The sequence below is a fragment of the Canis lupus genome, chromosome 18, assembly GCF_003254725.2.
Source record: "Canis lupus dingo isolate Sandy chromosome 18, ASM325472v2, whole genome shotgun sequence".
Classification (NCBI taxonomy): domain Eukaryota; kingdom Metazoa; phylum Chordata; class Mammalia; order Carnivora; family Canidae; genus Canis; species Canis lupus.
In genome coordinates, this window is record NC_064260.1 from 44,371,757 (window position 1) to 44,384,819 (window position 13,063).

The 13,063-nt window shown below is 51.6% G+C and overlaps 1 protein-coding gene and 1 long non-coding RNA gene across 5 annotated transcripts in view; one reads left to right on the top strand and one right to left on the bottom strand.

Annotated features, from left to right (window-relative positions):
* The window catches only part of TSPAN18 (tetraspanin 18), a 186,066-nt gene that overhangs the window by 83,052 nt on the left and 89,951 nt on the right, over positions 1-13,063 (bottom strand). The gene's annotated exons all lie outside the window — the stretch shown is intronic.
* Positions 5,781-11,180, top strand: LOC112663264 (uncharacterized). Of its 3 annotated transcripts, none has more exons than XR_007403499.1 (5): positions 5,781-5,998; positions 7,891-8,730; positions 9,573-9,811; positions 9,965-10,061; positions 10,597-11,180. It is a non-coding gene; the product is annotated as an uncharacterized LOC112663264 (long non-coding RNA). The 3 variants fall into 3 exon arrangements; XR_007403500.1 differs by having other exon boundaries at positions 10,696-11,180; XR_003139109.3 differs by lacking the exons at positions 9,573-9,811; positions 9,965-10,061 and having other exon boundaries at positions 10,597-10,966.

Sequence of the window (13,063 nt, forward strand, 5' to 3'; positions counted from 1 at the left end):
AGCCACCTCCCCACCCATATGGGCGTGAGCACGTAATTGCAGATGATCAGGAACAGAGAGAGGCGTGTCTTTATTCCCCTGCATGTCCCCAGATCCCCAGAGACCTGCAGGGTGACTTCTAGGAAGCAGAAACCAAAAGCCCGGGTGAGGCATGTATCAGGCCTACTGTTTGCACGCAGGCGGGGTGGGGGGTGGGGGTTGCTGCAGGCGGCAGCGGCATCTTCTCTGCTCCAAGTGTGGCCTCCCTGCTCTCGGTGGCAATTCCCTGCTGGGCCGACAAGGATTGGCAGTGAATTTAGCCACCGCAGGGGAGCTCCTTGAGGGACGATGACATTATTCATCCTCAGGAGCCGAGTCTAGCATAGAAGAGAACATCATTCAACAACTGCTCGGAGGAGTCAAAATTGATCATTAAGGAAGGGCTGCTGGTGGTGAAGGAAGGGAGGGGATGAAGGCCAAGAAGTCAGGGAGGGCTTCCTGGAGAAGTAAGGTAACTCCCTCGGCATCAAGGCTGCTGGAGACAGAGAAAGAGTACTTATCTGCCAGCCTTTGTTGGCTGCCCACCAGCATGGAGCTAGGAGCCTGCCTTTGTCTCAAATCATGAAATGAACCCAGCAAGGTGGTCCTATTATTTCACTCTACAGGGGAAGGAATGGGGCTCAGAGAGGTAAAGCTACTTGCCCAAGGTCACAGAGCCAATAGGAAGGAAAATGAAGATTTGAACCCGGGTCTTCGTGTTCAGCCAGGAGCCTGCCCTGTCCCCTGAGTCATGGACAGCTAGGAACGGAGGTGGACACTGAGGATCACACAACATGCAATAGAGTTCAAAGCTGGGCAGGAATGTTTCTGTCGGAGCAGTAGAGGTAGGCTTCCTGGAGGAGGTGCCTTCCAAACGTGGAAGCTGTAGGCAGGCAGAGAGGGGAGGAGGGTCGTTCCTGTTGGAGCAGACCATGGACACAGAGGCACAGAGGGGGAGTGCAGAGTGGTGCATTGCCTTACTGGAAAGATGTCAAAGGAGGCATTGTTGGAAAGTAAAGTCCCAAGGATGTCCAGGATATTCAGGCCCAGGCTCTGCAGAAGGCCTTGAAACATCAGTGAAGACTGGCAGTGGGAAGCCACTGAGGTTCCTTGGATAAGTGAGTGTCTCTGAAGCCAGGGAGGCGGTGGGGAGGCTGTCAGCTGAAGGAGGAGAGCGGCCACTCTGCAGACTGCTGCAGGGCCGGGGAACAGCAGGTGCATCCGGGACCTGAGACAGTGGGGCTGGCAAGAGGGGCACAGCTCCGGGGGGCCTGGCCAAAGCAGGCCAACAGCGTCGGGCTGCAGGGTCAGAGGAAGGGGTCCCTGAGAGAACGAGGATGCCACAGAGAGAAATAGATCTTTCTGGAATAGTGTGGTCTGGGGGGACTACAACAGGCAGGTTCAAGTGTATCGGGCCATCCACGCGGACAGAGCAGCCCCGAGGTAGGGAGGTTCTTTTGGTGCTGGAGAAGGGTCACATTGGAGATGCAGAATCAGAAGTCCTCGGGTAGAGAACTGGAAATAGAAGCTGGGCTGAGGAGTCGGGGACAGAAGGACCGGAACGGAAGGACGGAAAAAGAAAGGGAATGAAGGAATCATGCATCCGTTTGTTCCTTCACAACACGGACGTGCTAGGAGTTGTGCTGGGCGCTGGGTACACAGACGTTGGCAGGATGCCTTGAAGGTGTGGATGAAAAGGAAGAGGCTCCGAGGCGCCGGGGTTCAAATCCCACGTGCTGGCCACTGAGGATGGTGGGTGCTAACCTGGGGCACGGATCTGGACCTCCCTGTGCCTCATTGCCCTCCTCTGGAGAAGTGAGTATAATGATGCGTGTGTTGTGTAAAGTGGGGAATCAAGCAAGATGACATATGACACAAGACAAGTGCCTGGGGAGGTGGCTGGCATCCACCAAACTCAGTAAGGGGAGCGGTCTCCTTCCTCCCTCCTTCTCCCTCAAGCCCTTCCATCAATGGCCTCTTCACTGTTCCTCGAACACCCTGAGCTGCTCCACCTCAGGTGGTCTGGGCCCTTGGCATGGGCTCTGGCTCTCCCTCTGCCTGGCATCTCTTATCCCAGATCTTCACTCAGCTCCCTCCTTCATTTCCTGCAGGTCTCTGCTCGGATGTCACCTCCTCCAAGAGGCCTTCCCAGACCAGATTGTCGCGGGCCCTCCAGTCACTCCCTGAAGGCCAGCTCCCTGAGAACAGAGATTTGGCTCACTGTTCGCCCAGCACAGAAAATATGGCCCAGTGCATCGTAGACACCCACACACATTTGTGAAGGAATGAGTGAGTGAGTGAATGAATGACCCAGACACTCTGACTACCTGCACTTTGCCAACAGGACAGGGGAGCGGTCAGTGCACTGTGTAAATAAGCAAACTGACATCCAGGTCTCGCTCTGTGGGGCCTGCCTGCTTCAAAGTTCTGGGGTCCCCAGGCCTGTGAGGGCTCAGGTGAGGGACGCTGAAAGCCACGGACAGAGAACCGTAACGACACTCAACAGCTCTAGCGTACCATGAAGCCCTGACGTCTCTCCTTTGGGCCACATCTTTCGTCTGCGTCCAGAGCTCCGAGCACACATCTTTCCATCAGTTACCGATGTAGGAGACAGCCTTTCAACAGGTCTGATGGGGCGGGACAGATCAGGGTTCCCAGATGACCTCTTCAGCTTTTCTGCTCCCGCCCAATGCCAGAACTCAAACCACTGTCTAGTGGACCACAGCTCCACAGGCCTAACACGACAGCAGCATGGGGGCTTTTGACAAAAACTCTTCCTTCATTGTGAATTAGTTGGCAACATTTAACAAATGGGAAGCATCTCTTGAGTTTCAGGACGCCTGGGTGGCTCAGTGGTTGAGCATCTCCCTTCGGCCCAGGGCGTGATCCCGGGGTCCTGGGATCGAGTCCCATATCAGGCTCCCTGCAGGGAGCCTGCTTCTCCCTCTGCCTATGTCTCTCCTCTCTGTGTGTGTGTGTCTCTTATGAATAAATAAATAAAACCTTAAAAAAATCTGAGTTTCCAACTTCTTTGTTTTTAAGTCCGGAAGATCTGAAAATACTGGACCAGCAAAGTAGCTTTTGTCATTAGATGGAGGACAAGTTGAAGTTTGTCATGGTCCTTGTGGCTCCCTGGTGTCACCCAAGCCAGAAAGCCACGGTCTAAATGCCCATTATCACTGAGCCTTGGCTCCTGGTTGGTTTTTCGGTCTGTCTCTCACCCGCTCACTTCTTTATGATAGCTGCCTGGCCCCTGTGGGAACCTGAGTGATTCCGAGGCTAAGCGCCTTCTGCCTCAGTTTCCTTATCTGTAAACCAGATGATCTTCTGTGCTAAAATCGAAGAAGATAATGAACATGCACATGACTACAGACTATGAATGCTATTGAACTGATACTTGGTAAATAGTTCTCTTTCCTTGTCCCGGCTAGCTACATTGGTCCAGCCATTTGCTCTCCAATAGGTAAAAAAAAAAAAAAAAAAAAAAAAAAAAGTAGTGACTCCTTGATGCCAAGTGCCCTAGGAGACATGGGAATGCGGCGGCATTCACAAACTCTTATTAAAGAAGTAATCCAGCAAATCAATCTGTAATTCCAGTTTGAAATATGTGCCATGAAGGCAATAAATTGAGTGGAATAAGAGAGAAGAGGAAGGTGTCCCCAAGGAGGTGGATCTGAGCCGAACACTGAAGGATAAGAGGGTGAGTGCAGAGGGCTGGGCAAGTGCTCTAAAAAGAAGGAACAGCCAGTGCACAGCCCTGATGCAAGAAGGGGCCCTTGCTGTTCTAGGAACTGACATGAGGCTGGTAGGGAGTGGGTGAGATGGTGCATCAGAGTAGCGATTTTATTCTCCATGCAGTGGGAGCACAAAATGCTGAGAGGCATGGTTGCTTCACACTGCCTTTTCCCAAAATGTCTGGGCTGTAAAATAACAATAAGCTACTGCTACAAACTTATTAAAATGGCTAAAATCCAAAAAAGCTGATAATACCAAATGCTGGTGAGGATGCAGAGCAACATAGACTGCCATTCATTGTTGATGGGAATGCAAGCCGGTGCAGCCACTTTGGAAGATGACTTGGTTGTTTCTTATCAAACTAAACATACTCTTACCATAAGAACCAGAAATCGTCTTCCTGGGGTGCCCGAGGCACCCAGTCGATTAAGCATCTGACTCTGGGTTTCTGCTCAGGTCATGACCTTAGGGTCCTGAGATTGAGCTCCACATCGGGCTCCACACTCAGCGTGGAGTCTGCTTGTCCCTCTCCCTCTGCTCCTCTCCGCCCTCGCCTGTCTCGCTCTCTTGAATAAATACTCTTTTTTTAAATTTTTATTTATTTATGATAGTCACAGAGAGAGAGAGAGAGAGAGAGAGAGAGGCAGAGACACAGGCAGAGGGAGAAGCAGGCTCCATGCACCGGGAGCCCGACGTGGGATTCGATCCCGGGTCTCCAGGATCGCGCCCTGGGCCAAAGGCAGGCGCCAAACCGCTGCGCCACCCAGGGATCCCTTGAATAAATACTCTTAAAAAAAAGAGAGAGACACCATCTTCTTTAGTGTTTACCCAAATGAGTTAAAAATTGCTGTCCACACAAAAAATGGCACACAAATGTTTATAGGGGCTTTGTCCATGATCATCACCACCAAAAAACTGGAAGCAACCAAGATGTCCTTAAATAGTATAAAGAAACTGCAGAACTTCCATACAATAGAATATTATTCAGCAATAAAAGAAATGAGCTATCATGCTGGAAAGAGACATGTGGGAACCTTAAATGCGTATCACTTAGTCAAAAAAGCCAATCTAAAAAGGCCACATACTGTGTGATTCCAACCATGCAACATTCTGGAAGAGGAAAAACAATAGAGTCAGTGAAAAGACCAGTGGTTGTCAGGGGTTGGGGAAGGCAGTGAGGACAGGGAATAAGGGAGGGAGTGATGAATAGGTGGGACACAGGGGCATCTTCGGGCAGCAAAACGACCCATACGGTAATGATGGGCACGTGTCAGTACACATTTGTCAAAACCCATACAATGTGCAACACCAAGAGCGAGCTCTAATGTAAATTATGGACGTTAATTAAAGCCTCAGTGGCGGGTCATCAGTCACAACAACTGTTCCACAATAATGCAAGATGTAAATAATAGGACAAACTGCCGTGGTTGCATATTTTGGGAACTCCCTATTTTCTGATTAAATTTTTTGTAAACCTAAAACTGCTGTAAGTAAATGAAGTCTATAAATTAAGACATAAATGTATACATATATATATATTTATTTTTATATATATTTTAAAGATTTTATTTATTTATTCATGAGAGAGAGAGAGAGAGAGAGAGAGAGACAGGCAGAAGGAGAAGCAGGCTCCAAGCAGGGAGCCCGATGTGGGACTTGATCCCGGGTCTCCAGGTTCACCCCCTGGCAGGCGCCAAACCGCTGAGCCACCCAGGGATCCATATATATATATATATATATATATATATATATATATATATATATATTTTTTTTTTTTAAATCTGGGCTGAAGGTAGAGAGACCGGGTTAGCAGGATGGGCTGAGTGGCAGGGGGAGAGCAGGAGTCCACGGGGGAGATGGTGGAGGCTTCCACGAGGGTGATGATGGAGAGGAGGAGGGTGGACCCAAGAGTTACTTAGGGGGTAAAATTCACAGGACCTGATAGTGATGGGCTGTCTGAGGGCATAAAGGCAGGAGCGAGTCAAAGAAGTTTCCTTGGCAATGGCCCTGACAGTAGGTGGACTGAGGCTCTATTCATCGCAGGTGGGCTGCAGAGGGGGGAACAGGACTGGTGGAAGAAAGCCGAGAAGCCAGTACAGAGCTTGTGGAAAATCCAGATACTAGGGATGTGGGCCTGGAATTTCGGCAAGCAGTCTAGCTGGAAGGTCGGGAATCTTCTTCCTCCTATGGAAGCGAGCTCAATCCAGCCAGCCTGTCTGGGGCCCCTCCTCAGAGCGATGGCACTGTAGGTTTTCCCATGGCGACCTCAGCCCTGCAAAGGTTCTCCCCATCCCTCCACAGATAGGAAACTGCGTCCCAGAGGAATCAGAGGCCCTCCAGCCAGCCCGCAGCAGGCTGGTCATGGGCTCCCACCTCTTCGCCACCTTCTTTTGCAGGATTCCAGAATGCCCTTTCCCCCGTGCACCTGTTCCCAAAGCCCCGGGCACACCTGGTCTGGAGCACACACACGAGTTTCCTAGCTGGGAAGGTAGCTTCTGCTGTGCTGCAGAACATGGAAATGGGTCTCGAACACCCCAAGCTGCTCCACCCCCAGCTGCTTTGGGGAATATTCTAAATCACCTATGGTCGGGTAGACCAGGTTTTCACAAGTGGATAATTTGAGCCTGAGTTCAGGCTGAGACTGTGACAAAAATGATAGGTGACAAAACTGTCCCCCTTCCTCTGGTCCAGTGCAGACATGCGAGTCCTGGGCTCAGGAGGGACCGAGGGACAAAGGGAAACTATGGCCAAGAAGGGAGGACAGAGATTGGGGCAGGTGGGAAGGCAGTGGAGACAAGCCAAGCGGGGTCCAGGCTGGGGATGGACGCTCAGCCAAGCTATCTGGAACCCGTTCTTTCTAGATGTTGGCATATTGGCCAGGTGATAGAGGGAGGGCCGGGCAGACGGCAGGGAGGGTGAACGCACGCTGTGTCCTCGTTCCTTGCTTCTTTCGCGCCGACTGTTTTATCCCACATCCCCAGAACCCTGGGCTTGGTTTCTGCCTCTGCTCCCTCTCTCCATACTTCTCCCCCAAGAGCCCATCCCCGACCTCCGGAGGCCCAGAGTGGGGCACACCGAAGGCGGCGACACAGTCATCGCTTGATTCGACTCTCCCACCCATCCGTCCATTTCATAGATGAGGCGACTGAGGCTCGGGGGGCAGTAAGGGATCTCAGGGTCACACAGCTTCAGTGTCAGGGAGCCAGGTCTCAGATGCATCCTACCTGGCCCCCAACATGAGCTCAGCATCAGAAATCATACAAGACAGGAGCTCTCCAAGGGTGAGGCCCCTCCTGAGCCTGCGGAGCACTCATCGATGACGCCCAAGGCCTGCTGGTCTTGGTCAGTCTATGGGTTTTCCACGCTGGGATCCCTGTCATGGGTTCGGTTCCATCAGGGACCTGGAAGGGCAGCCCCAGAGCCTGGAGGTACCCGGATGGGGCCTGAGGTCAAATGACGGCAGCGAGCCTGGGAAGCCATCAGGCTGACAGGAAAGATTAGGTGGGTGCAGTGTCCCGCGCCCCTCAGGGGCCGGTCACCCAGGCAGCGCCCTCACCAACTAAAGGCTCCAGGGCAGGCAGGGAGCACCCTAGAGTCCAACATCTTCAGGTGCGGAAGAAAGATCCTCCCAACCAGGTAAGGCTAGGGCCAGCTGGGCACAGGAGCCTGAAGGCCAGGCAGGGGGAAAGGCGTCCAGGAGACATGACATTACACGGAGAGTAAAACCCTGCCCTTCCCCTGGCCCCCTGGACAGCGCCACCTGCTCCGGCTGACTCTTGCTCTGCTCAGAATACGAGCTCCTGTGCGTGTCCAGCCAGACACACAGGCCACACAGACACTAAGAGGCAGACCCATGGCATTTATTTTTAAAATAAATCCTTGGCCCTACCACCTGCTAGCTGTGTGACCTTGGGTAAGTTACTTAACCACTCTGTGCATCAGTTTCCTCATCCCTAAAAGGAGCGAGAGAAGATGAGGCATATAAAAGTCTGAGCACAGCGTCAGGCACACGGCAAGCTTAGGTGCTCGTCCTGGAGATACAGCCAACAGCCCTGCGGATGATCCAAAAAAGCCTGAGGTTCATGTACCAGTGGAGGCAAGCTTTTTTAATTTATTGTTATTATTTCTTTATTTTAGGTTTTCCCTGCTCTAGGAAAGCCCTGGTTAAAAACACCCGGTTTCCAAGGCCACCTTGCCTTGCGTGTGCTACAGGCCAAGCCAAGCAAGCACCCAGCGCTAAGCACACTACCGGGAAAACAAGCCGGCAGGGTCTCTGTTGTATAAACCCGGGACGTCTGGGGGTCCACAAAGAGGCCTTGTAAACGAATCCAGGCCCCGGGTGATAGGGAAACCCAGACGGCCGCCCTGACCCGTTTCTATCGGGCTCAAGCGCCACTCCAGAGACATTCCAGAACCCTTTAACGAGACAGCCAGACCTGGCTCCTGTTTCCTGGTCACAGAGAGCTGCAGGCCTCACTTGCTTGGGCCACATCCAGTCCCGCAAGACCAGCCTCGCGCCAGGAGGGGTTCAGCCCGAGGACTCCGCAGTAGACGCCACGAGCGCAGCAAGGGTGACAAAAGGCGACGGGACCCCGTGAGAGGTGAAGGGGGTGCTGGAGTCGGGCACACCCCCACATAAAGCTCCCCCGGTGCCTGGCTGTGGAAGGTGCTGGAAAAACGTCAGCACCCACCTGCCTGCCTTCTAACAGTCCTTTGCCTGGAGTCAGAGAATTAAAGGGACCCCTTTGTCCACTTGGATGCTGAGAAGACACCGAGGATGCTCAGGTCAGACCACCTCTGGTCTCGTGGCGTGGGGCCCTGAGCAGCACCCACGCCCCCAAAAGCAGTCAACCTCTCCCTCCTCAGCACCACCCCTTCAGCCGGGGCACACTCTGCTGTTTTCCTGGTCCCACTGGACTACGAGGATCTGTTTGGTGTCAGTCTCTAGGACCAGGAAAGACTTCGTTGAGGACAGGGGTGAGCAGAAGTTGAGTTTTACATTCCCAGCACCAAGCAAAGTCCTTGGCATGAGCTGGTGCCAATATGCGTCTGTGGCATCGATGGACGGATGATGGATAATGGATGGATGGATGGATGGATGGATGGATGGATGGATGGATGGTAGCAGTGTCCCCATGAAAGCATCAGATGTGCAGTCTGTCCTTCCTCAGGCTTCTCCCCAGAGGAAACAATTATCTCAACAATCACAGCACAGTTAAAACAGGCCCTACAGGAAGCCCGGCCCATGTTTACACTGAAACCTCGTCTCAGTGGGTGCCGAGGAGCAAGCCTCCAAATCACAGGCACAGACCCTTGGGCCCCGTGCTTTATCTCTGTGCTTTCTCCTTCCTCCCATTGTCCCGCCTGGCTTCCCACAGCCCCAGGCAGGGGCCAGCTTTGTTTGGAGGTCACAGAGCCCGGACTGCCCCAAGACGCAAGGTGGAGCAGAATGACCCACTCCCCTCCTGGGGGAATATTCTTTTCAGATCTTTCCCAGAGACCCTCCCCTCTCAGCTTGGTTTCCTCAGAGACACAGAGGCCACCACAGCTCCTGTCCCTGCCCCCTTAGCCTGCTGGCTGGTGGTTGGAGGCCCCCAGAGAGGCCACCAGATAAGCCACACCAGATAAGTCACCAGGACCAACAAGTTTGAAGGTTTAAATAATGACAGTTAGAGGGGGCGGGGAATAAGGGGCACTGATCCAACCTTCCCTAGCAGAGGGGGAAGCACCCAAATGCACAAGTGCCCAGAACCTAGAGATTTCTTTTTTTCTTTCTTTTTTTTTTTTCATTCTTTTTTTTTAAAGACTATTTATTTAAGTTAGGGGGCGTGCAGAGTGAGCGAGAGTCCGAGCAGTGGGGAGAGGGAGAAGCAGGCTCCCACCAAGCAGGAAGCTTGTTGGGGCTCGATCGCAGGACCATGACTTAAGCTGAAAGCAGACGCTTATCAGACTGAGCCACCCAGGTACCCCAGGAGCCTAGAGATTTCTTAGAACTCAGCTGAACTTGAAGAAACCCGGAGGCCTTAACTCCCAACTCCCAACTATGACAATGAGGCAGGTTTGACTCTGGAGGGAAGACCTGGGAAAGCAGGACATGGTGGTGGCGGTGGTGGTGGCGGTGGTGGGGTCAGTACCAAGCCTTGTGTTACAGCTGATTTCCAGCAGCTGGCCACGGAGCAGAACTCCAGAATGTGTTCGTTCTTACAGCCAGGAAGAAGCAGGCCCCATACATCCCAGGGTGGCCAACTCCTTTCTCTTGCTACCTGGCCCTAATGAGCTCCTCTAAGGGGCACAGAGAGGGACACAAGGTGCGGAAGACAGAAACATCTCACGGCAATATCCATTCTATCCATCCTGTCCTTAAACCTTAGTGGTGACCTTCCATTTCTGATGATGTAATGATACTAACGCAGCTCACGTTTACTGGGAGCCAGTGCTACACCACGAGCATTTGCCGATCCTCCCAGTAACTCGGGGGGGGAGGGGGGGGGCGGGATTTTACAATGGTTCAGAAATCTTAGGCACCTGCCTGATGTCACACAGCCAGGGAGTGAAAGAGCAAGTGCTCAAACTCAGTCCCCCCTGCTCATGCCAACCCTTAGCTCCTTACAATCCCCACAAGCTGGTCTGGGAGGACTTAATATGATACTGTGGGAGAAACTGAGGCCCTAACCAATGATTTCTCTCTCTTTTGCTCTTGGGAGCAGGGTCAGTTCTTCATCTAGAGTCTGACATTTTCTCAGACTCTTTCTCTCCCAGGCTGCTGGCAAGTTCTTAGAGAGGGGTTATAACTCCAGGGCAGAGAGGGCGGCTGGCCCTCAAGTACTCCTGTTTCCCTTCCAGAGTGAAAAGTTGGGACTGGGAAGGGAACAGCCAGCCAGGAACTACATTTCCCAGCCTTCTTTGCACCTATGTGTCCATATGACTCATTCTCACCAATAGGAGTGGCAGTGGTGTGATGAGGAAGCAGAGGAGCTGTCTCAAGATTTTCTTCCTCCTTCCATGGTGATCTTGGAAGCCACATGTTGAAGATGGAAAGGAGTAGGGGCCCCAAATACTGTGTGGAAAGCCACCCTCCACTTCCCTGAGGAGTTGCTGCATGGCAAATAAACTTGCATTATGTTAAGCTGCTGAGATTCATGGTTTATCTCTTGTGGCACCCAGCAATGTCCTCACCAATATGCTAGTCTCAGGCTCTTCAGGTATTACCAACTTTCTCATTCACACTTGTTATGGAGAATGCCTGCGAAGGCCCTAGCAACCCCCAGAACTCAGATAGAAGTTCATTCAGTCCCTGATAGCCCCAGCACTTGACCTCCCCCCTCAACGTGCAGCAGTGACTCTCTCCCTTCCCTGCCTTTCACAATCAGACTTCTCTCAAAAACGTTGGCTGCCCCTCTTGTCACCATTTCCAAATCTTCCACTCACTTCTCAACCCCATTTCTCTATTGCGGTTGCAGATTGGAGTCTCTGGACTTCTCAGAACCTTGGTTCCTGTATCGAATGGCCTCAACTTTCAGGAGCACAGCCATCCACACAGCCTGTCTATGCACCTGATTTATTCTGACCCTCATGACTACCTCAAGGGATCATTATTCAGCTCATTTCTAGACATTTCTGCAGACACCTACTGTGTGCTAGACAATGTTCCAGAAGAGGAAGAGAGGCTAAAAGAAGAAACTAGCCCTCCCCCCCCTTGAGAAGCATTCAGTCCACGTAGGGTAGTCTATTCTGTTTCTCAGACAAGGAAACCAAGGCTCAGAGAAGCTAAGTGTGTAAAATAACATAGCTGATTAGTGACATCTTGCCCACTGACCTGACACACAGGAATCATCTGAAAAAGATGATCAACGAAGCTAAGGTACTTCAAAACCTTTATATGAGTCTAACTCGGAATGCCCATATGGGGACAAAAAAAAGAAATAACACAATCCAGGCTCATCTCCTCTCCCACCTTGCTGTGTTATCTGTAATGTTCTACTTAAAAGTCAAGTGCTCTTAATAATCCCCAAGGAGACCTAAGGAAATATCTTGGTCTCAATTTTAGCTCCATGCCAAATAGTCCAACATCACATTAGTCCAAATTATTTGAACTGACAAAGTTACATCCCCTCTCTGTGCTTCAGCTTCCCTGGTGTACTATTTATTTATTTATTTATTTATTTATTTATTTATTTATTTATTTATGAGAGACACAGAGAGAGAGGCAGAGACATAGGCAGAGGGAGAAGCAGGCTTCATGCAGGGAGCCTGATGTGGGACTCAATCCTGGGACTCCAGGATCACACCCTGGGCCCAAGGCAGGTGCCAAATCGCTGAGCCACCCAGGGATCCCCCTGGTGTACAATTTGAGGGCTCACCTAGATGATGGCTTGGGCTCATGCAGTCCTCAATGTCTGTAACTCTAGGACATTCTTACTTGCTTACCAGACACTGGGAGCTGCCTCACGCATTCACTTGACCCTACTACTGGGTTAACATTTTACTAAGCGTGTTACAAGGTTGAAGTCATCGGTCTTCCATAACAACCCTACGGTGTAAGCGCTGTCATCTTATAGATGAAGATACCAAGACACAGAAAATTTAAATAATTTGTCCAAAGATGCACAGCAAGTAAGAGGCCAAACCAGGAGACAAACCAAGGAGTTTAGCTCTCCAGGGTTACATCGGCCCCTCCCACAGTCTCCTTTGTTTGCGAAAGTTTCTGTCCATAGCTCCTAAGGAGCAGGCCTCGGACATATGACCTTGCCCCTTTGCCACAGCTGATTGCACCAGGACCCAGGGCAGTCCATCCCCTGACCTTTGGAGGGAACGGCACAGCCTGGTGTGCTTGCACCATTCAGGCTTGCACAGGGAGGAGGTTCAGGGGGCATGGCCAGGTGTCTGTGTGGTGCTGACCCGAGATCCATGAGGACTTGGGAGTCCACTTATCAGATGGTTATGGTCAAGATAAATTAGCAGACAATGCTGGCCAAAGCAGAGAGAGCAATGAGCCACCTGGAGGGATCCTGACCAGAGATAGAATTCCTCAGACAGTTTTCTGCTCCAGGAGCTCACAGGTGCCCCATCTTTGCCCCTTGGATTTCCTGGAACCTCGAGTGTATATTGACAGCAAGCGCAGGTGGCCCTCTGTCCCCCGTAGTCCCAAGGAACTTGCTGAAACCAGAACCTCTGAGCAAATCGATTTCCCTTCTCCTTGCCAGATACCTTTGCTGGGTCTGAATGCACCTTTATAAAACCAATACATTCATAATAAGTAAGCCATTGGCTCAGGCTCTGGACTTTTCCGTAATATAGAGATTTGTGCTGT